This window comes from Vipera ursinii (assembly GCF_947247035.1).
Source record: "Vipera ursinii genome assembly, chromosome: 5".
Classification (NCBI taxonomy): domain Eukaryota; kingdom Metazoa; phylum Chordata; class Lepidosauria; order Squamata; family Viperidae; genus Vipera; species Vipera ursinii.
Genome location: NC_139518.1, coordinates 55,133,376 through 55,157,666, shown reverse-complemented (window position 1 = coordinate 55,157,666; position 24,291 = coordinate 55,133,376). Strand labels below are relative to the sequence as shown.

The following is a 24,291-nucleotide window of genomic DNA, read 5'->3' as shown; positions in this document are numbered from 1 at the left end:
CAGAGAGCTCCCAGCAGGTTGGCGCAACTCCGTGCACCTGGGAGGCTGCATCCGGGGCCGCCAATCAGCTGGCAATTCTGTATGGCTGGCCCCGACCTCCGCTGATTGGAGCCTATCACTGGAGGTTGGGGCCGACCGTATGGAGTTACCAGCTGATCAGCGGCCCCGGATGCAGCCTCCAGGGTGCACGGCATCATGAGTGCTCCCACCGGGAGCTGTCTGTGTACTGGAGCCTGTCAGCAGAGGTTGGCGCCAGCCATACGGAGTCAGCATCTGATCGGCGGCCCCAAATTCGGCCTCCCAGGCGCACGGCATCATGCCCATGCACTGGCCTTGCAGCGTCGACCCGCCGGGAGCTCTCCATGGACTGGAGCCCATCAGCGGAGGTTGGGGCCAGTTGTATGGAGTCGCCAACAGTGGGGGGAGGGAGTCAGACAGGCGTGTTTTTCCCTCCACACCTGCGTTTTGATGGCTTCACCTGGCGCACATTAGCAAAACAAACATGGGCCTCAATTCCCACCTGCTGCTGCAGGATGAGTCCTTGGGGAGGGCACGTACCATCTGGCCGCTTTGCTTTCCTCTCCATAAAACCAGGCACCTTGAGAAGAGGAGAGGGGGAAAAGTCTCGAGCCACATGAGGGCCATGAGAGGTTTTGCAAGGTTGTGGGGGGGAGAGGAAAAGAAGATGGAAGAGAGTGAGGCCGCAACAGAGAGAGGGGGGGAGAAGAAGGAGGCGGTTGTGAGGTTGGCACTGAGGGCCGTGACACGAGTGGTCTCAAACACCTATCTGCCGAGGGAATGGTTAGTTCTGTCCCCTTCAGGCTCACGCTTGCTTCTGAAGTAAGAAGATGGCGGAAGGACGACATGGATCCCACATGAGAAGAGTTCAATCTGGTTGCTGCACAATGAGTCCCTGGGGAAGGTGGGGCCTCGCTCTGCGCCTGTGCTCTTTGCGCGCCCTTGGTAGGGTTCCTGCAGGCCACCACCAAGCAGCATGCTTTCTGGCAGCAAGTGAGCTGGGAAGGAGCAGAGTGGGGGGCGAGGTGGGGGGAGGAAGGTGCTGCCGCGTACCACCAGCCAGGTGCTAGCGTACCACAAGTGGTACGCATTCCACCAGTTGAAAAGCCCTGGTCTATCTTATGGCACCTTGCAATGCCATACCAGAACTTGTATCATATGTCATAGTAATTTAGGTGACACTGCAGAATGTGTATTGTTGCAGATATAAATATGCTTATTCAAACAGTAGGCTAGTTGAAAGAGAAAATATCATTCTTCTGAGGAATTTTAGTTTTCATATAAAAAGTATTATAAACTAACCTGGTCAAAAAAGAATAATCAATTTTAAATTTTGTTTCTGGTGACAGACAAAGGCTGACGTAAACCTACTCTTTTGTGCCAGAAAATATTGTCTGCAATCTACAACTCATTTATATAAAATGTATTTTCCCTTATTAATGATAGGTTACATTTTGTGATATATGTTACAATTGCAGGAGTCACGATTGAGATAAGAACAAGCATGACTATAGAAAAGTTAGTCCTATACTATACAGTAGTTCTCTATATGTATTGAGCCTTTTAACATTTTCCCCCAAGCTCTACAAAACATAACAGCTATGTGGTACATTAGAATGTATAAACCCAAAGTCTTTAGCACTATTGAAGAACCTGGGCTTCTCCAGATGTTGCTAGTCTACAACTCTTTCCATTTCCAAGAACTATAATGTATGAGAGATGCTGGAAACTGTAGTTCAACACATCTGAAGGACTATAGGTGTTCCATATGTTAATCAGAAGAAATGCATAGGCTATTAAACATAAAATGTTTCAGAAAATCTCTGACTTTTGCTGAAAAAAATTGATACTAATTTGGGGGGAAAATTGCAAAGATATTTTTGAAAAATGCCATTTATTCTGTTATCCATTCACCCATTAACACAATCTTATTTTTTCATTTTATTGATATAAAACCCAAACAAATAAAACACTATAATAAAATTGGAAAGGAAGTGAAATTGAAAACAAAAGCATTCATAGCAAATTAAATCATAACTAGATGGAATATCAATAGAAATATGGAGACACATTTTATTAATAATAATCTTGAAATACCTATACTGGTAATTATTCTGAATAGGGTAGTTGCCTCTCCCTCCCACACACACAAAAGGAATTGCTTAATGGTTTAAGTTTCTGCTTAAATAAGATTGCCTTTACCAAATTCTATCTGGATTGCAGTTAAAACTTTATCTAAAGCAGTGATGGCAAACCTTTTAGAGACCGAGTGCCCAAAAACTGCACCGCCCGCCTGCTCTGCCGCCTGCCCCACCCCCCCTCTGCCCCCTGCTCTGCCCCCTGCTCTGCCCCGCCCACTCGCAGGGCCACCCACTGCCTCCACGGCCGACCGCAGATCACCCAGGCAGCCCTGTAGTGCCATGGCAGCCACGCCCTTCACCCGCACCCAGCAGCAGCATCAGTCTTGTCCCTGCTGCCTGGCTGCCATGTTCTTGGCTGCACTTCTCTGCATGGGCCACGCCCAGGGGTGACTCTCGTGGGGGGCTTCTGGTGAGGAGGGGGCCATGGGGGGAGGTGGAGTTAGGGCAATGGCGTGCATGCCCACAGAGAGGGCTCTGAGTGCCGCCTCTGGCATGCGTGCCATAGATTCACCACCACTGATTTAAAGGAAGAAGGCCTGGCATGGTAAAGACATTTACCAAAGTGGTATCTTAACTATTACATGCAAGACTACTTCAGTGTATTCCACCTGGGCCCCATTAGAGACAACTCAGAATCTAAGGTTGATACAAAATATGGTGGCTATAAACCCCTGATGGTTAACCCCATTTTAAGGAAGAATTATATCTATTCTTAAAATGCTGCATTGGTCCAGCCCCAACTCAGAGTCCTGATTGTCACATTGAAAGCCATTTAGGACACAGCATCATTGTATATCAGTCACCACCTTGCCAAAATCAAATCTGCATATGTGGTCTTGTCATTTTGAGAGGGCCTGTTGTGAATCCTACTTCCACATGAGATTCTTGGCATTGGCAACAGATTTTCTAAGCTTTGACTCCTATTTAATGGAACTCTCTCTCCCAAAGGGTTAAAAATGGGCCTTATTTTGCAATAATTTATGTTTTAAGACCATTCTAGTAGACAGTTTGGCCCATAAGTTAATTAAATGTTCCCTTCGATAAACCCTTTGTTTTACTGTAGATTTTTGTCATTTATATATGTTTTAATGCATTTTGAGGACTTTATTCTATTCTACTCAGAGACTGTTAGGATTTAATCAATATTATTAAATAAATAAATACAAAAATGAAAAGATTCACAGATACATATACTTATTAAAACTACTGTATAAGGATTTCAAGCATTGGTAACAATATTATAATCTTCCATAGCTTCATTCATAATTTGCTAATAATATCAACTCTGCATATCATTGTATATTGGGCCATATGTTTGTCTTTCCAAAGTTATACTTTTTAATTTTAAACAGTACATGGAACATCCACTTTCTTCAAATATTAATTTTCACAAAAAGGAATATAGTTCTAAAAATATTAACTTTTGAGAATATTAAATCTTGTTCCAAACCTGAATTAATACATGTACTGTAGTAACTGTAGTAACCCAGATTGGGGGCAATAAGCTGACTTTGTAATAATACCGCTGGGGGGGGGGCGAAAGCCCTAATAAGCAGGCATATACATAGAATGAAGGCTATTGCTAAGCACATTGATTTGTGCTTTAAATTGTAAGCTGCCCTGAGTCTTCGGAGAAGGGCGGGATATAAATGGGATTTAAAAAAAACAAACATCCCTCTAAATGGGGCAGTTATAAAACACTGTATCAGCTTGTTTAAATGAAATGTAATCTTACTGGATCCCCAGTAACTTGACAAGTTACTCAAGCCTATTTTACATGAACACACTATTTTTTCTTGAATAAGATTTAATGTAAATTCTATTCATTTTTTTAGTATTAATGTTAACATTGTTGTCTAGACAAACTAAGCATCTCTAATCCTTTACTCCACTTATCCATAAAAGTTTGAAAATCAAATTAATTCATCCTGAATACAATTTTGGAAAAAGTAATTGTGGGTTTTTTCCCCATAGGATTTAAATAATCACTTGTGGTAGAGTAGATTTTTCTGAGGCCGAAAATACTACAAGTCTAAACTAGGATTTCTGTTGAAGTTGTACGTAATTATAAGTACTGCCAGTAACCCTTATTAGACAAATATGTTTTCTTTATAATAGAAAATGATAAAAAAATTAATTATTTTACTATTATTTGATTCAGTATTTTTCCCATATAATAGCTTTTTGCTAATTTTGAAATCTGGTTTGCCCCATGTTAATTTCACATGAAAAGAATCAAAGTATCATTCCCTAGGAATCAATTACAAACTCTGAATTATGTAAAAGTAATAGAAACTATTTGGAATATATTTTTATCTTAAGACAGTCAAATTAAAAGAATAATGTATTAATATTATAGAAGAGCCCAAGAAGCACATTTTCCATTAAGGGAAGTTGTTGAGAATTTGGAACTACAATAATTACAATATGATTCAAGATTTGGAAAACAATATCCTTCCTCTTTATTAGATAGCGTGCTTTAAAAGTATATCTTCAGAATTGAATGTCTCTCTGAAAAAATATGAAACATAGTACTGTTTATTTTTTTCACATATTTGTTGAGGAATTACACATGAAATATATAATGTTCTGCAAAATACATTAATTGTAAAAATATTAACCTTGCCCTAAAGGATAAAATGTCTAGACCAGGGGTGTTAAACTGCCGGCCCACAGGCTGGAGCGTCACGGAGAAACTGCACCCATCCCATTGCCGGCAATGGGGAAAAGTTCCGATACCTCATGTGATGTCATGTGACATCGCGAGTTTGACATGTCTGGTCTAGACTATTGTCTATTGAAATCCAAAGAGGTCTCCTTATACATTTTATTCATATATAAAATGGATATCTGCAAAAGAGGATAACAGTTTTACAAAGATACATGCAGAGATTTTTCACTCTACAGAATTAGTGATCACCAGAGCAACTTCATTCCCTACTATGTGAGTAATGAGAACTAATTCCTGAATTGGACTTGAGTTATAAATCACTGAAGCTAATATTGTTACTTGGAACTGTTCTAGGAAGTGAGTGCAGAAGGCACAAATAGATGCAATGTGATTTTAGTATTTTTCCAGCAGTTAGGGTATTGCATTTTGTGCAATTGTACAATTATAGTTAAATCCATATACTGTTATAGTCAGTTTGAAAGTTACAGCACATGAGTATATGAAACAAGATTTACTGCATCTGATCCAGGATATAGCTGATGTTCTATGGTAAAGCTGCTAAAATGCTTTCTTAACTATCTCATCCCCAAATAAAGGACTTTCTGCTTCCTTTATTCCAAAATAGCTTTTTTGATACCAGTTTGACAACTTTCCTGGACAGATAAGCAGGAAATATGAATGAGAACTTTGTCTGATCTAAATATGGAAGCTGCTTTAGTTTGAAGCTTCCCATGAAATTTTTGTATTTTGAAAAGTAGGCTTTTCATGAATATTAAAAAGCCAAGGGCTATAGGATAAAGCAGAAATTGAACTGTGCTACTGAATAAATATGCCAGCCAGGAAAGATTGGAGTCAGAATAATATCAGGCACTCCAGGGTAACCCTGGCCTAATAACCCCAAATGATACCATGCTGAGAGTTCTAGGAAGGAAAATATGATTCATTGATACAAAATCACAGTTTGGAAATAATAACCTATACATGAAGTATGCATCATTTCATGTAATATATTATACAGCATTACAGATCTGAGCTGTGCACATGATTCTTCAAAAGAATCTTCAAAGCATCCCTTGCATAGTATACATTTGCAGCAGTGGTGCTTTAAAATATTTTCAATTTTTATTTCCTTGACTAAATCATTTCACTTAAAATAATATTATTCCCTAAGGCTAAGGAAAATTATATTCAATTAAATGTCCAGATGGCTGTACACCACTGTAAAAAAAACTCTCATGTTTAGTACATTTCTGAACTTTTCAGTAGGAAATAGGAAGGAAATAGTTTATAGTTTAATCAGTAGGAAATAATTTATTCTTGTAAGCTATTTTAAATCTGCAATTTGGCCTAGAACTCCCTAAGGCTGTTAGGTGCTATACACCAGGGGTCCCCAACCTGTGGGCTGCAGCCCGGTAGTGGGCCATGGCCTGTTGGCCACCAGACCGCAGGACCGGCTGGCCAGTGTGCATGTGTGTGCGCACACACCCCCTCACTTGTGCTAGCACTGTGGCCGCACAGTGTAAAAACAGGACGCTGCAACACAGGGCGCAAAAACAGGCCACAAAAATGGGCCACCACCACACCTCAGGGTGTGAAAATGCATGCTGCTGCAACATAAGGTGCAAAAATGGACATTGCAAGGTGTGGAAACAGGTCATCACTGCACCGCAGGGCACAAAAATGAGGCGCAGGAATGCTGCAAGGCACAAAAACAGCTGCCGCCATGCCACAGGGCACAGAAACAGGGTGCTATGCCATGCAAGAATGGGGCAGGGCTAGTGAGTATCATGCAGGCGCTAGCACCGCCCCTTTTGCAGTCCGTGCTTGCAGTCCCATGTTCACTCGTGTGCATGCACACGTGTAAAGTGCTTCCCCTTCCCTTTTCTTCCAGTCCACCAACTGACAAAGTTTGGTGACCTCTGCTATACACCCAATCAAACGTTGTACTTTTAGTTTTGTGAAGTTATGAAAAGTGTGTTCTTAACATGCTTAAGCCAAATGGCAACTTTATGGTTTCTAGGATTCATTATTGCCTAAAATCCCTATACAATTTTTAAGAACAATTTTTATTTCATTTTCATCAGTAGTTGCAGCATCTGGGGCTCTGAAAAAAATGAAATGCTGTCATCAGATAAAGCATTATAGTTATTAGCATGTCAAAAATATAAGCAAGTCAGAGTGTGTGCTTTATGTCAACTATTCTTTGGCTCGGCTAGGGCAAGAAGACACGAATTGCAGTCACTTTAGGCAATTGACAAATAAGTCCAAGTTTTACTTTTATCCATTTTAGTATTAGTTTTGGAGTATCTCTTGTAAAGGAATGAATGGATGCACCCATTTGACTTGAAGCAGCATTTCTACACAGAGTTAATCTGTAGATAAATGTGGGTTTCTACTATTGATGTTTCTCAGTTTCCCACAAAGTGGTTATATTAATACGGAAGCGTTATCAATCAATAAGTAGCTCTTTAAAAATACATCAGTAAGACTAGTCAATTGCCTTTAAGTACATATCAAAGGCCACAGAGCAATTTGATGTACACTCATGGTCCATTAGAGAATATCAGGCATTTTAATTATAATTTTTTTTTTAAAAAAAAGCTTCAGTGACTCTAACAAAGCTATTTAAATTCCTTATTCGGGGCATTAAGAATTTTTAAGCATGGTTGCTTCACAAACTCAGCCCCAGTTCTGGAAGCCATTAAGCCATATAATCAATCCCATCTCATTTTCCTGTATCAAGAATATACAAATTAAGATTATAAAGGGGCAGATCCTGGCAATAAAGCTAGAATAGCTCCACTGAAGCTTGCAGAAATTTTTAGTCCTATAATTGATTCCCAGTGGTTTCAGCAAAGCTATTCTATGGTAACCAGCATTGCAAAAAAAAAATGTGGCTTTATCTTGTATCCATAAAGTCTCCCTTAATTTTGACAGGTATTTGGCTGCAATCAGTAAACGTTTAGTTTGAAACATCTCACTTATTTCAGTTAATTACTCTGGAGTGGTTGTGGATTGTAGCTTTTAGGTTACAGAGGCTAAGGCAACATTTAAAGATTGTTATTTGGCACGCTTCTTTTCATACTTGATATTGATGGAAATAATATTGACATAGCCCAAAATAAATGGCAGCAAAAAAATAAATTATTGGACACAAAGAGCATTTCAACAAGTTGGCCTTCTCTTTATATAAAATTATGGATAAGAAAAGTTGACATAATTGGTTAAGTACTATACAGTGTGATCCTATGGTCCTTACTAAGGTGACAATTCCCCAGGCCAGTAGCGATACAGCAGCAGCAGCAGCAGCAGTGCAATTGGCGCAATGAGCCTTGCGGCCTCCTGCCGCAACCAGGGTACTAGTACAATGCGCCACATGGTATGTGGCCGCAAGCAGCCACAGAAGAATTCAAGCAGCGGTGCAACAGGTGTTGGGGGATGGGAGGCCTGGCTGCAGCGGTCCTAAGGTAAGCGGGTATGTGGCACATGGGACAGCTCCACCCCCCCATCCCCCATCCTAGTTTGATTTTTACATGTATGACTCAACCCAAAACTAGATTTTATTTTCAGGATAGGTCTTATTTTTGTGGAAGCATGGTATGTCCCAGCTGAAGTTCTGCGCAGACATTACTGTATAAAGGGAAAATGTGACTCATTGCTCAGATGAAGCTGCACGTAGTACTGTGTTTCCCTGAAAATAAGGCCCAACCGGAAAATAAGCCCTAGCATTATTTTTCCAGGGTGCTAATAATATAAGCCCCACCCCCAAACTAAGCCTAAGTTAAGATCATCAGCCATTAAGACGCATTTAAGACCTAACCGGAAAATAAGCCTTAATGCAGGGGTCTTCAAACTTGGCCCTTTTATGACTTGTGGACTTCAACTCCCAGAATTCCTCAGCCAGTGAGCCTGGCTGAGGAATTCTGGGAGTTGAAGTCCACAAGTCATAAAAGGGCCAAGTTTGAAGACCCCTGCCTTAATGCATCTTTTGGAAAGTTAATATAAGACCCAGTCTTATTTTTAAGGAAACATGGGTACCTATTTTGAATACCTTAAAGCAGCTCTGTCCTCTCCTAGGCTTGAGTGTGTACCTCTGGAATTGAAGCATAGTCTCAAGAAAAGACGTCTTTGCTTTAAGCTGTTCCCAACATGCTATGCCTATGCATGCTCCAAATCATATTTTGCCTTCAAATCTGGAACCCTGCATACCGTAATCCTTTTAATTAGACTTTCTCCCCCTACCTTCTATCTGTTGTCCATTATTGCATACAGTGATTTTGCTTAGAATAGTGTGAACCGATTGTCATCTACTGCAAATGAAATCTTTAGGTGAACATTAGTCACTGTTTTCGACATCCTAGCCTGTGGCTACATTATTACTATCATGCTATTAGGTTTTCAGTAGGCAGCATTCTGTTTGATCGATTTTCACCCAGGACATTGATGGATAGCTTTGTTCTTCAAATGTCAAATATGTGGAGCTTTGACACTCTATATATTTACTGATCCACTAATCTACTCTGGATGCCCTTCCTCTCCACAGTGTAATACCTGAGTAGCTAATCATTATTCATGTTGTTTAAAGTCTCTGCCACATTTAATAGTATTTTTACTCGTATTTTTGCCTTTGAGAGCATTAGTACAAGAGACCTGGGTTGTTGTTATTTTGTACTGTCTGCGTGTAGTTTCTGTAGCATCACATGTATTTCCACTGCTTGCACTCTGGGTCTTTTGACACAGAGTAAAACTCAAATTAGCTTATACATAAGGAAATAAAATTGTTTAGGTATGGATTTCTCTCATCCTGCTATGGCAAAAACAGCAACATTGTACTAGATTGCCATTTGCTTCTTTTCACCGTGCTCTGTGATATGCTTGTGGAAATGCAACTGAAAAATAATATATTGTATGTTTCCAGAAACGTCCTACAGTAATAGTCATCTGTGAAATCTCTTGACACCTTATCTTGGGGAAATGTATATTAAAAAGCTAATACTGCTTAATAAAAAATGGCATGAAAGTAATTTTATTTTAAAAGGTTGCTCTGGGAATCTGCATTTAAAAGTTGGAGGACTTGCATATGGAAGCCTGCTATCTTAAGGAAAGTTGAAAACAAAAAAGTAAATACAAATGCATATTTTAAATAGACTTATATTAAAAAAAATAATTAGAACTCTGTGCTACTAACATGAACATCAAAAGAGATGGGGTTTATTTGCATGTGGTACAGCCAAGAGTTATGCAGTGAAGGGGCAATAAATTGAGGGTTTTTTTATCTGTGTATTTTCCATAACACTAGTTTAATACTGCAGTTTCAAACAGTTGAAAGGAATATTGCTTGAGCAATACTTTGTGAAATAATAAGACTCCTCTGAGGAAAAGTGGTTTTGTATTGTCTGGTTTCCAGCTGTAAATATAAATGCAATGTATATTTTTGAAACTCTGACAACTGTTGCTGCTTTAGGCAAAATAATGCAGAGGCAGCAGATTTTCCAACAGCATAGCATGAAACTAAAACACGATACATTTGAAAGAAAAATCTTAATGATACCCTTTTACTGTCAGAAACCTTCTATTAATAAGTAAACATGCATCTTTTATGTTATTAACCTTATTATCATGAATTAACAAAGGAGAAAGTTTGATGAGACTGAAAGAAGGAAATAATGTTTCTTTATCCTTTCTCACATCCAGCAAGCAGCCAGTCTGTGATTGCCAATCTTTCACAGTATTAATGTTGCTTAACAAAAAGCGGGGTTTGTAAATGACATGTTTTGCTACTGTTCATTGATTCACACAAAGTATGTCCACAATTTGATTTTTGAAGGCATTTTTCATGTATTTCTGCTGCCCATGGGAAATGGTATGGAGGCTTGCTGGACTTTTTCTTCTGGGTCTTTATCTTAGTACTAGATGATTCAGATAGCACAAATCATGGAAATGTGTTTGTTTGCCCACACCACCAGCAATTAGGTTGCTGGGCAAAGTTTTTAAGTCATTAAAATTAAAAATGATAACATACAGTGATAATTTATTAGAAGCATGTCTTGTAAATCTTCAGAAGTGCTCTTTATTTTTGATGCACTTACTCTATATGCTGTAGTTGTTGCTAACCCTGCCTCTTTATTGCCTAAAATAATTGTGATGGAAGAGAAGCTTCCAGTCTCCCAACCTGGTCCCATCATCTATCACCGAAAGGAAAAGTTGTTCTCGACTTAGATTAATCAGTGTCAATAGCATAGAATTCTTTGTATTTATAAAGCTAAGATATTTGTAGGGTGGTCTTCATCATTTGTGATTTTAAATGAGATCCAAGAACCTAATTAAGACTTTACTTGGGGGGAAAAATCCATAGGGTAGATTGGTACATAATGTAGCATAGTAGCAGTAAGCAGCCTTTAGGTCTTTAAGCTAAAAGGAAAGCAAGTAGATATAAAGGGAAAATTGCACTATTGAAGCCTCACTCTTTTGTAATGATGTGTGCAGATGCTGTGCATTTGAAAAGGCAAGGCTTCAGTTGCATAATTGCCTTGCCATCTTGGGTTTTTTGTCCCCACCTTGGGAGTTTAGGAGAAATCCCGCGTAAATGGTCCCATTGAAGACATCTTGCTCATGCCCTCTCCAGAATATTTGGAGCTGCTCTTGTGTTTTTTTCTCCCCCACTTTCCATATTTAGAGAATTACTCTGTGCTACGATCATGTGTCATTGTGAGAGGAAACAGATTTTCCATTTCAGAAAAGGGATGAATGCAATTGTCATTGAAGTACTTGGGGGTATTTCAACAGGTATTCAAATTTTGCTGAGTGTTCTCTTGTTCATTTTCTTTTTGGGATGCTTATGAAATAACTAATCCAGCACTTTACGTACATCAACAATCAATCTTAGTTGTATATTGCATTCCCATGTGCGTGACACAAAATGCCAGTTTTAATTTAGCTATACTGATCTAGAATTTTTTCTAAGTAAGTAGACTTGATTCTTACAGTATTGTGAAATTATGCACAATCTGGGAAGAAATATAGATGGGTGTTTTATGTTGAGTTTGACATTGCCTTATTTATCTAGATACAACCTGTGGCCATTGCTGAATTACAGTTTTAGTAACCCACACAGTTTGTTTTTGTAGGCTATTTGGAGAGCCAGATAGTTAAGAATCCACAAGTTTACTTCCCTGCCTAGTAGCAGTTCTCCAAGATTTCAAACAAAAGTTATTTTCCTCAGCTCTCTTTCTTCTATATTTCTTCCTATATTTCTTTCTTTCTTTCTATATTTCTTATATCCAACAATTCTAGCATTGTAGTATATATACAGATTAGCCCAAATGTAATTTGTAATGTGTTAGCCTTTTGTATATGTTGTAAGTGTTTGCTCATGTTGCACTGCTTGCTAATTGCTTGCATTCAATTGCTAAGTGCTAGTTCACGTGTATGTTTGTAACTGTTGCTCACCGGCCCAGACTGGTTGTCTCCAGCCAGCTAAGTAGGTCTTTGATCGGGAAACCTATGCTTCAAACCTATTGGTTGCCGCCTATCGGCAAGCAGTATAAATAGCTGCGCAGCAGCTCCCTTGTTGCTTCTGTTTGTTCTGACCTTCAATAAAACCTGTTGCTGTTTTGAACCTTCCGTCTCGCTCAATGCCTGCAAAGAACCGGCTACACAACATAATTAGTCATGGTCAGAGACAGAAGGAAAGAATACCCTAGAGTTGTTCATATAATTTACAGTTCCTAACAAGTGGATCAGGTCCCTAATGAGGTCTTATTCTTTAATCATAATTCATTGCCCACAATCTTACTCATTCTTTCCCAATCACTAGTGGAAATCTAAGGCCAAATATATTGGATTTCTAATACATTCATTTCACTATACTAATGGTCCATAATCCAAATTAGGGATTACACAATTTGAAATTGGAAGTCAAATTAATGAAGGCTGATTTGTATAAAATTTCCTTTATATTTTTTAGTGGTGCTCTTTTCCAGTGCCAGTACATTACATTAATGTTGACAGCTATCTTGAATTCCTGCTGAGTTCTGATTAGTTTTTGAAACATTATCTTTTGTTGGCATTTTATGCATTTTACTGTATGGATTGTTCAATGAACATTTTAGAATTCTGTGTTCATTGTATTTTAACATAGGAATGTATTTCTGAATACTTGAAATATGGGACTAAATTTATAGCAAATGTATAATAAACTGAATATGTTCCTTAGATTCTTCTTTTGAGGTTAGTTTATTATCAGTACTACAGAATTTTGAGTAAACCATTTTAGTAGCAAAATTACAACCCTGTACTTACTAAATAGGGCAGTAACAGGGATAGAGCCATATTTAGTTTTGATGATGTCACTTCCTTTAAAAGTTTTCATAATTCAGAAGACATTTGGTATTTTGCATTTTTATACTTGGTATTTCTATGTGCACAAAGAGGTTGTTTACATACAAAGAGAAATAGACTGGAATTTCCTGGGCTCCTGTTGGGTGGATTCAAATGGTAGGTTAAATAATGCATGAACCTAAAATTTGTATAATTGATCATTGTGTGATTTATACATTGTAATTATAATTAGGGTGAGAGAGAAATTTTGAAAAGCCAGTTTCCTGGTAGCCAGAGCTATTAACGAACAGTAAGCTGCCAAAATAAAAATGAGGTGGGAACAAAGCCACCATTCAGATTATGTGTCCTAGATCTGATTTACAGTACCATTTCTTCTAAAACATGTACAGTGCTTTCTAATTTGTAAGACTCAATGGTTGTTTAACAAATCGGGAAAAAATATGTTTTTCATTTGGTTTGTTTTTAACCTAATCAAATGCAACTACAAAACTTTAAAAAACTAATGTGTAACAAAAGTTGAAAGGTAAGAAGGTCGAAGAGGTTAATTAAAAAGGTAACGGTTGCAGTTGCTGAGACAGCAATATTGATCCCCTTGCAATGATCAGATGACTTGCAAACCATTGATTATTTTCCAGTGTTTTATTTTTAATAGTGTAATATCCTACATATTTAGAATCATTAATTCATATTTGTTGTGTTGTTGTTTTTTTTAAAAAAAAAACGACTTCCCCAAGATACACAAGAATGAAAACCAAATTTTCCTAGTTCAGCATGGGAAAAATATACTGTAATAATCACAACAAATCATGGAACAGATGCTGGTGATGACTGAGAGTCATTGATCTGCAGATCACTTCCAGCTTTTTGCACCATCTGCTAGATTGTGCAAGAATGTGGCATCCCGTAACCTTCTGCTTTGTTGGATCTAAGCCAAAATGTATTAACAAAAGTCCAGAGTTGAATAGCCTACAAAAACTGTTTTGCGTAGCATTCTGGTCTGGTGATCTACTAGATAACAAATGCCAGATTGTACAGATCTGGGACTGAAAATTTAAAAAGTTTATCTGAATGATGCATTTATGGCAAATAAATATAATTTTAAATTAAAAATAATAGGGATTTGTTGTAAACAAAAATAATAAAATGAACCATGATTTCCTTTTAATTAATTAAATTGGCATCTCTTTGACCTTGTTTACTAGAGGTATTCTCACAATTTAATGCTCTTTGGGAACTATATGAAAATCAGCATTTTTTTAAAGATACAATTTATCCTGTAATTTAATTTCTGAAGTACATGGAAAGTTACACAGGAAAAAAAACTATGGATCAAGTAAAATTGTCTAAAAATGTTTTCGAAAATGTGAGATAAGTCTACACACAAAAGATTGTTTGGCACTCTCTACCCATTTCCATCTTTTGTGATGCTAGAAATTGTTTCACCAAAATGGCCATATGGAATTCTTGGATTACTTTGCAGCTAGTTTCCTGGACCTTTAGGGTTTGTTAGTTTTTTTCCAAAAGACCCTTTCCCACACATTGTACTTTACTCAACTTGGAGATGACATATTATTGCTTTACCTCGCAGTCTTAAGCCATCAAGTCCTATTAAATATGGATTTCTTCTTGCTCCTGTCCTCTGTTGTTGTAAAGTAGGTCTAGAAAGTTTGAGTTGTGTTTTTTGGATCAGTGTCTTTCTACCCCTAAAGGATATGTAGGTCAACAAACCATGTATGAGTTCTTTGGAAGAATGGTGAGATCTAGGGATTCCATATTTCAGTCTTCTTTGGCAGGTGGAGGGTGTGTTTCAATAAATATAAGATTTACTTTTCAAAAGATGAGCTGAGATTTGCATGCCACAAAGCTGAGGGGAATATTATCAAATTAGCTTCTAAAAAAATCAACCCAAGAAATTGAGACTCTAGACTAGGTATTGCAGTATTGCACTGAGAAGAATGATGAACCTAATAAGAAAGAAAGAAAACTTACCATGAGTTGGCAGTTCTTAATCTCAATCATTTCTGTAGCATGAGACAAACTCATGTTTTGATTCTCTTTAAAAAAAGCTTTAGTACTGCTCAGTAAAGCTCCAACAACAAGAATATTTTTGTCACAAATTTATGTTCTATAGAGACTTTGTATTCTATGGGGTTGTATGATAACAGTCCATCCATCATGTCTGAAGTCTTACCTGCCTTGAACCAATCAATAGTGAGCACAATACAGTATTATATGTCAGAGAGAGAGAGAGAGAGAGAGAGAGAGAGAGAGAGAGAGAGAGAGAGAGAGAGAGAGAGAGAGATCTTGGGCTTAGTGATTTTGCATCTCTGTTCATGTTCATTTATAGCTTGACATGATTCAACTTGCACTAGATTTGCACTTTCTGAAAACTATACTATGAGAGGAAGAGCTAGCATAAATCCTGTTTTATTTGACTATTATGCATTAAAAAAAACATTACCAACAATTTAGCTTTGTGCTCACACTATTCTGTCTTGAGCAAATGTCCCATTGAAATGAATGGCAACTTTGCGAAAAGCTTATGGTATTTGCTACTTGGTTATTATACTCTAAAAATGTTGCTCAAGGGGGATTCTTTTTACATTAATGCTTTAATATGGTATTGGACACAGGTGGAGTACACCCAGGGAGAAGAAATTAATCAGCAAGCGATGCACTTTCTCTGAAATAGTGTACCTGATCAACAAATTGAGTTATAAAATGCTAACATGTACACTTAAATGTAATATTTACAAAGCCAATGAGAAAAGAAGAAGGGGAGGGGAAATCCCCAAGACCAAAAGCATCAGTTAAAGAGCCACCCCCTTCTTTACTTTATCTGATTTGCTATAATATTCACACAAGCTTTGTTGGAAAAGGCCATAAATTTGAAAAATAGCAAGGTTAGGCAGGGCTGCAGCACTAAAAAAAGAGCTAGAAGCCTTTTCCTGTTTTATTTTGCAAGAGCAGCATTTTAGAGAGAGGCCATTTATAAGAAAGACCCGTAGTTACGTTAAAATGGTAATTAATCAAATTCGAGAGAAAAAGGAAACAAGTTGCAAATTGACTCCTATAGTAATAAAAAGGAATACTGAATGATACTCTATAAATTGGCAAGGGGTTGTTACATACTGTATTGTCTTTCTTTATGTGTATGTAATTCTGGAATTTTGTGGCCACTAAATAAGCTTTCCTTTTGATTCCACAATTCAGCAAGGGAGTCTTCAATAGTAAACATGGCTTTACATAACATTTCTCTAGATCAGGGATCCCCAACTCCTGGTCCGTGGACTGGTACCGGGCCGCGGCATGTCAGCAACTGGGCTGCACAAACAAGCAACGACCCATCCGCAGGATGCAGGCAGCACACTAAACCACACTCCGTCTGGTCCATGGAAAACTTCTCTCCATGTAACCGGTCCCTGGTGCCTAAAAGATTGGGGACCTCTGCTCTAGAGGATTGAGATCCTGTCAGTGCATAGTCAACATACAACACTGTTTGCATAATGGTGCTTTTGGGGTAAGCAGGGTTATATAAACTGCACAAAAAGAATAAAAAATAGTAAGTAAGTAAATTAAGCCAGGAAGAAAGGAATAGGAAGGAAAATGACTAATTTACACCAACCCATCACTATATTTCTCTAACATTTTTTCCCTTCCAAGCTGTGCGTACAGGCGTCCTGTTCATTCACTAATTCATTCCTTGTCTTTTGTCTTTTAATCAACTCTTTTTTGTTTCTTGTTTGTTTTGAGGTCTTCACTAAGGTTGTTCTACCGTGTTTTTCACTTTTAAAAAAATATTTATTATGTGGATTTAAGCCTCTTCCATTCTCTCTGTATGACTAAATCAGTTTCTTTGATACTAATCAATCATTCAGCAATAGTTCATTCTTGACCACATCTTTTCTATATGTACTTCTAGATAGCCCATTCTTGCTGCAATCAACTTTTATGTTTCTCTTCATATCCCCAACTCCCATATAATAAAATGAGCTAATTTTGCTTCTTCGAACTTTCATTCCTTACATCCCATTACATACTACATAGTAGGTTTCTACCAGCCTTATATATTTTAACATTTGTCCACCACTGACCCCTCTTTACTGAACATTCTTCCAATCTTCTGGTTAAATTATATATTTATAAAATTATTTATGTAGAATTCCACTCCTTTTTCAAACTTTGGTCCTTGATATATTAATTTTCATGCTACTACTCTACATGACATATTCAAGGTATCTAATTCTTGCCGCACATCACTTAAATTCTCAGACTGACATGGCATCTTCATACCAAACTACATCTACATTTAAATCCACAGCCATATATCTTTAACATTACCACAGGCATTTCTCGTATATTTATCTATAAATATATTAAGCAACCAGTGGAACATACCTTTGTCATATACTCTGCATAAAGCAAAAATATTTATTAAACTTTTCCTTTAGACTCATGTACTTTATTTCTACTATTCAATAACCAACTTTTAATTCTATGTGTATGCAAATGTCTGTCTACTATCATCTGCTTGTTCTCAAATAGCACATTTATAATTAATTTCCAACTTTCATTTTCATTATTTGTTATTAAATTTATTTGCTGCCCATCTCACAGTTTGAGGTAACTCTGAGTGGCTTTATGTTCTTCAGTGACCTGTTGAAGGACAAAATCTCTGCCCAACAGAAAGGTCAATTGCCCTTCACAATTTTGGCCATTATCACTTGTTGTAGTCTTTCAATCAGAATGTTATCAAATACCTTATCAGATTCACTCAAAAATAAATCTCTCTGTGGGTTTTGCAATTGTTTGTTGATACCTATGATATCATTTCTATAGGGGAACAGTATTGGCATTATTCCAACTTTCTGCCACAGCCAGTGCATAAGCAAACCATACTGATATTTTAATATTACTGCAGTCTGTACCAGCAGTCTGTACCAGCATGTATGGTTTATCTCTAATTATTTCTTTTCTTGGATGTTAGCAAATCTAACATTTGTTTCAAGTTCAACATTCACCTTTGTGTTTGTGTGTGCTGTCACTCATATTCAAATGTTTAAAATACTCCCCCAGTGTTGCCTTGCCCTCAATTTCACCCAAAATAATTTCATACTTGTATTTTTATTCTATTCACTCTGCTGCAGACTACTTGTTTAATTCTCTTTCTCCATGCCTGAAACATTTTTTTAAAATTTTCATCAGGATTGGCCTTCTTTTTCATTTATTCTTAATCAACCCTTTCTTTTTTGACACTATATTTTTTTCTATACTCTTCACACAATACCAGTCATAAGCCATTATGTATTTTTTCTTATCCACAGCTTCTTTCACTTTACCAAACATCCTTTTTCATACCCACAATATTGTAACTCTACCCAGCTGTATGGCACTCTATAAAGCAGCTTACATATCTCCTTTCCTTGCAACTTGCAACTAGTATTCTTTTCATTGAGAAATGAAATCTGTCTACTAATACTTTTCATGTAGAACCTGTACTTTGTCTTCCTAGAGTCATTCTATTTTCACTCTTTTCTTTCCCTTATCTTTTCTTCCATATCCAGTTTTTTTCTCAGTCTACTCTTGACTGTATTACAAAATGGTGCACCCCAGCCAAAAGTTCTTACATGTTTTCCTTATCCTTATATGTTTCTTTATGCATTTCTCTAATTCTACTAACCTGGCATATTAAGCAGTCAAAACCATCCATGCTTTTATATTTCTTTATATTTAAATTGTATATTCACAACAAACAGAGCTCTTTGTAGCAAATGTTCACAAGTCAGCATTGTCCTTTCCTTTGGATCTCTGAATAGTTCAATTATTTTTCCTTTACTCACTTGCTCATTCCCACTTACCCAGTCATTGTGTCACATTAAGTCAGATCAGATACTTATACATTGTATTATTTTGTTGTTTTCATGATTCAATTTTAATGTTTGTAACTTGGTTTGTAATTCATAGATGTTGCACAAATAGCAATCTGCTGCTAAATTTATTCAAATCATTGCCCAGTTTTGCCTAAATTCATCTTTGGTTCTTCACTTATCTCAATTCCTGGAGCATTAACTGCTCTATGGCTTCCTATCATTAAATGCATCCAAAACATGAGACTAATTCAAACTTTTAGAAGTAGATTTTAGCCTTTTCATACATAATTAAGCTTATACTTTCAGTTGCCTGCATTTAATTTATCAATACCACTCCACAGTATGACAGCTAGTTTGGTCTAGTTAGTAGTTAAAATTTGGCCTAGAAACCAAAAGGCTGTGAGTTCTAGTCTAGCCTTAGGTATGAAACCAATCCAGGTAACTTTGGGTTAGTCACTGTCTTTCAATCCAATTCACTTCACAGGGTTGTTGCGGGAGAAATAGGAAAAGGAACAATAAAGGTGAGGAATGGATGGATGGATGGACAGATAGATATCTCCAACATACTGTTGTCTGCAATCTCTCAGTTCAGAAATCCTTGCAGAGTGCTGACAGATGCTTGGGATATAATACAGTGACAATAAAACGTAGTAATAAAACTATAACATAGTATAGTGCTGTAACTACTTATATATTTTACATCTCCTCAGTATACATCTGTGTTTATAGTACAGCATAGGTATGGTGTTGCCCGTTTCGATATGTTTTGAGGTGCCAAGAACGTATGTTTCCAAATGTGCCACAAGCACTAGTTATATGAAATAGCAAATTCACCAGAATTTTCTTCAATTTGTAAAATTTAATATTTTTTCACTAAAGCTCCCTCTATTTAATTATACTTTCCTTGTCTGTGCTTGTCTATTCACTTTAGCCCGTATGCAAATTCTGTTGCCCTTGATCCATTGACGCTAAAATAAGAACAGAGTTTATAGGTTCAGTTCCCTCACTATTATTCTTAAATGTACTTGCCTCTGATTGCTTGTAAGGATAATGTCCCAGCAATCAGTGATTAAAATGAATAGATGTGAATAAGCCAGAGCTTATAGTAACTGCATTTATAAAGTATGAGATGCATATGACGTTGGTTTTAGAGAAAAAGAAAACTTCTTCGCAATCGGTGTTGACGGAAGGGCCCCGAGGCCTCTCATTTGTGGAGGTCCTCAGGGGTCAGTTCTCTCTCCCCTCCTGTTCAATATCTATATGAAGCCACTGGGCGATATCATTCGTGGTTTCGGGGTGGGGTATCATCAGTACGCTGATGATACCCAACTTTTTTTCTCCACCCCGAACCAACCCAGTGATGCCCTCGCCGTGATGTCCCATTGCCTGGAGGTGGTCCAGGTCTGGATGGGGAGAAACAGGCTTCGTCTCAATCCTGCCAAGACTGAGTGGCTGTGCATACCGGCATCTCGGATTAACCAGTCCATTCTATCTTTAATGATGGGGGGTGATAGGGCTCACAACTTGGGCATCCTCCTGGACTCACGGCTCAGTTTTGAAGACCATATAGGAGCCGTGAACAGGGGGGCTTTTGCCCAGGTTCGCCTGGTACGCCAGTTGCGGCCCTACCTCAACCGAGATGCCCTGCGCACAGTCACTCATGCGCTCGTGACCTCCCATTTAGACTACTGCAATGCTCTCTACATGGGGCTGCCCTTGAGGACCACTCGGAGGCTTCAGCTGGTGCAGAATGCAGCCGCGCGGGTTGTGATGGGAGTTTCCCGATACTCCCATGTAACACCTCTACTCCACGAGCTGCATTGGCTTCCGGTTGCCCTCCGGGTGAGATTCAAGGTGCTGGTGATGACCTATAAAGCCCTAAATGGCTCAAGTCCGGGATATCTGGGGGAACACCTGCTGCCGGCATCAAGCTCCCTTCGTCCTGTGCGCTCCCACATGGAGGGTCTTCTCGGTACCACCGGTAAAAGATTGCCGGCGGACAATACCCAGGGGGAGGGCCTTCTCTGTGGGTGCGCCGGCCCTTTGGAACCAGCTGCCTGTAGAGCTTAGGACTGCCCCTGACCTTCGCTCATTCCGCCGGGACCTGAAGACCTGGCTCTTCGAGCTTTCTGGCCTGGACTGAGAGTATTAACCAGGGTTTTAATTGTATTTTATTTGTAACTGGAGTTTTTAGTTCAAGGTTAGTGTAATCATTTTAATTGTTTTTAATTTTGTAATTTGTTGTATTGTTTTTAAAAAAACCTTGTGAACTGCCCTGAGTCCTACGGGAGAAGGGTGGTATATAAGTCTAATCAAATCAAATCAAATCAAATATGTCTTAATCTAACCGCTCTATATCTTCATTGTTTGCCTTATATCACAGTTACATTGTAAGTTCCATGAGACAGGGACTAGACCTTTATACCATTTAAAACATGGTGCATATAAATTGTGCTTAATTAATGCACTCATATGTATATAAAAAGGGATGCGGTGGCTCAGTGGGTTAGGACGCTGAGCTTGTCGATCAGAAGATCGGCAGTTTGGTGGGTCGAATCCCGAGTGCCGCATAGCAGAGTGAGCACCTGTTACTCGTCCCAGCTTCTGCCAACCTAGCAGTTTGAAAGCACGTAAAAATGCAAGTAGAAAAATAGGGACCACTACTGTGGGAACAGCATTCCGTGCGCCTTTGGCGTCTAGTCATGCCGGCCACATGACCATGGAGATGTCCTCGGACAAACGCTGGCTCTTCGGCTTTGAAACAGAGATGAGCACCAGCCCCTAGAGTTGGAAACAACTGCACGCATGTGCAGGGGAACCTTTACCTTTACCTTTATGTATATAAAAACATTGACCACAGAGGAAAGGCATCCTTTATATACAGTATAGGCCCTGAAATCACACTGGAATGTATTCTCCCTTCAGGGAGCTTAAAGAGCTTCAGGCATAGTATTTGAATAGTGGATAAATGCACAAAATGTATAATACATACCTAACATGTAACTATATTCTGTTTTATAAGATAATTCATATAAAATCATTTGAGAATTTGTTATATTGAAATCATCTGAAACAGAGTTGATTTCTCAGTTAGAAGGATTGATTATACAGAAAGTTCTTCTAATACATAATGTATTTGTAATTCTAGTATAGAGTTACACAACAGGAAGACATTTTAGCATTCTAAATTCCCTCTGGATTAGCAGATCATCAGTGTAGTAACATATGAGACAGTTACCTAAGTCTGGATCAGGTATCCTCTTACCATTTGTTTAGTAGTTTTTCTAAGTTTCTTGGGAATACAGTCTCTCTTTAATGAGAGCCTTGTGAGAATGTGAGAAATGGAAAATGTACATCTCATCCATATATATATTAGGAGAATGTTCTGTCCCATAGAGTGCAAGAAACTAGAAGGAAAAAGACACCCGATAAAATTTAGATCGAGTAAAATGTATGTGTAGAGACATTATAGCTATAATTCAGACTCTCTCTTGTGAGTGTAAACTCAGTCGATGCAGTAGTGGAAAGAAGATGCTTCAAGTTAGAATAGAGGTGTAAATTAGGAACTACTATGTAAGCAAATATAGAATAAATTGAATGGTAGTTCAGTCAAATCTACTAAGCCACCTGATCCACTTGACTATCCAGGTAGTGGTGGGATGCTCTCTCTTATTCTTAATCATGACACTTCTGTCCAGATATCACAAGAAACTTCCCTTAGTGGGACTATGCCACCATCTCTTCATCCTTTTCAGTGCACCATATTTGCTGAAAACTGAAGTCAGAGGTGTCTTATCTTTTATGGGAAACCTCAATGGATATTGCTGGTTTCTGTTAACAGCTACAAAACTATCTAGATTGGTGCCTCCTCTGCTTAAAATTTCAAAAGCAAAGAAACAAAAGCCTTGCATAACAAATAGACTGACAGACAACATAAAACCTCTGAGTTAGAAGAGTGATAACAGCGTGGGTGAAGAACAGTATTTCCATAGAAATGATTCTTAAAGGGTGCAGATGCAGGAACATAAGGTTGACTAAAGTGAAGGTTCTCTTCAGCCTTCGATAATGTGTAATTTCCCAGTAAGTTTTGCATTCATTCCTCATTGTTCTAATTTTTAGGGAAGCTATTTCACCCAATAGGTGACTTGAGTCTTGGTTACAACAGATAATATGGCCTTTTTGTTTCCACCCCTTTATTTTTTTTTCTTTGAAAATAGACTCAGAGCAGGCATGACAGGAGCAACCACCCAAGAACTGAAGAATATGTAGGATTTCATGGATATTATTCAGTGGTGTGATGTCTTAATTAGCATGAAATTAATGCAGCATGAAACACTGAATATGCACTGATATTTTGCTACTAAGCTGCTACCTGAAACCTGGTTAAATTGGTAGTATGAATCCTGGACATATTTATATTAATGATGTTTACACCCTTCTCCTAAACATGTCCATATAGATGGATTTTAAATGGTAATTTATCTTAACAAGCACATTATGATGTCCTGACTTTTGCTTTGATAAAAGAAGTCTGAAATAAATAGAAACTGACTCTGGTACGTGGCTTGTTCAGTCTGGGGTTTTTAAAAAATATTTATTCCACAGAGGTGTATAATCATAGAATGCAGGTATATCCATCCATTAATCACTGATGAATTATTTTAGGATAATTCTGTGTGAGAGAATGTATATGCATTGATATTTCATTAGCTGTTAAAAATTCTGTTTATATAAAGCATACAGAGCATACAAAGAGTACAGTCACCATGTGCTTTACTGCTCAACTATATAACTGTAACAGGAAACAGGAAACTGTACTTAGAACAAAAGAGCGTAGAGTATATTCCATAGACCCAGACTTGTAATCACTGCCATCTACTGGCTAAATGCTACTGTAGTTGTTGCATAAAAATACATTCCAACAAGGAATTCCAACATTAGGCATGCTGCTAGTTCTTCTGAGTAAATCTGAAACTAAACATGGCAGCTGATGCCAGGGGTTTGCATGTCTCCCATGTTCAGTAAAGTGCAGTGCCCATAACCAGTCACTGGGTATCATTAAGACATAAGTTGATAGCATTCTCTCCATGCTATCAGGAGGCCACAGAGGCACTTGACCGAGTTGTACCCTTGCGGCCCCTGACCCGGCGCAGATCCCAGTGGGCTCCATGGTTCTCCACGGAGCTCCGGGAGATGAAGCGTCGGAGATGGGGCCTAGAGAGCGGTTGGAGGTCCAGCCGATCTGAATCCG

At 38.2% G+C, this 24,291-nt stretch overlaps 1 protein-coding gene across 1 annotated transcript in view; it reads left to right on the top strand.

The window, feature by feature from the left end:
• Positions 1 to 24,291, top strand: part of GFRA1 (GDNF family receptor alpha 1) — a 291,272-nt gene that overhangs the window by 172,199 nt on the left and 94,782 nt on the right. The gene's annotated exons all lie outside the window — the stretch shown is intronic.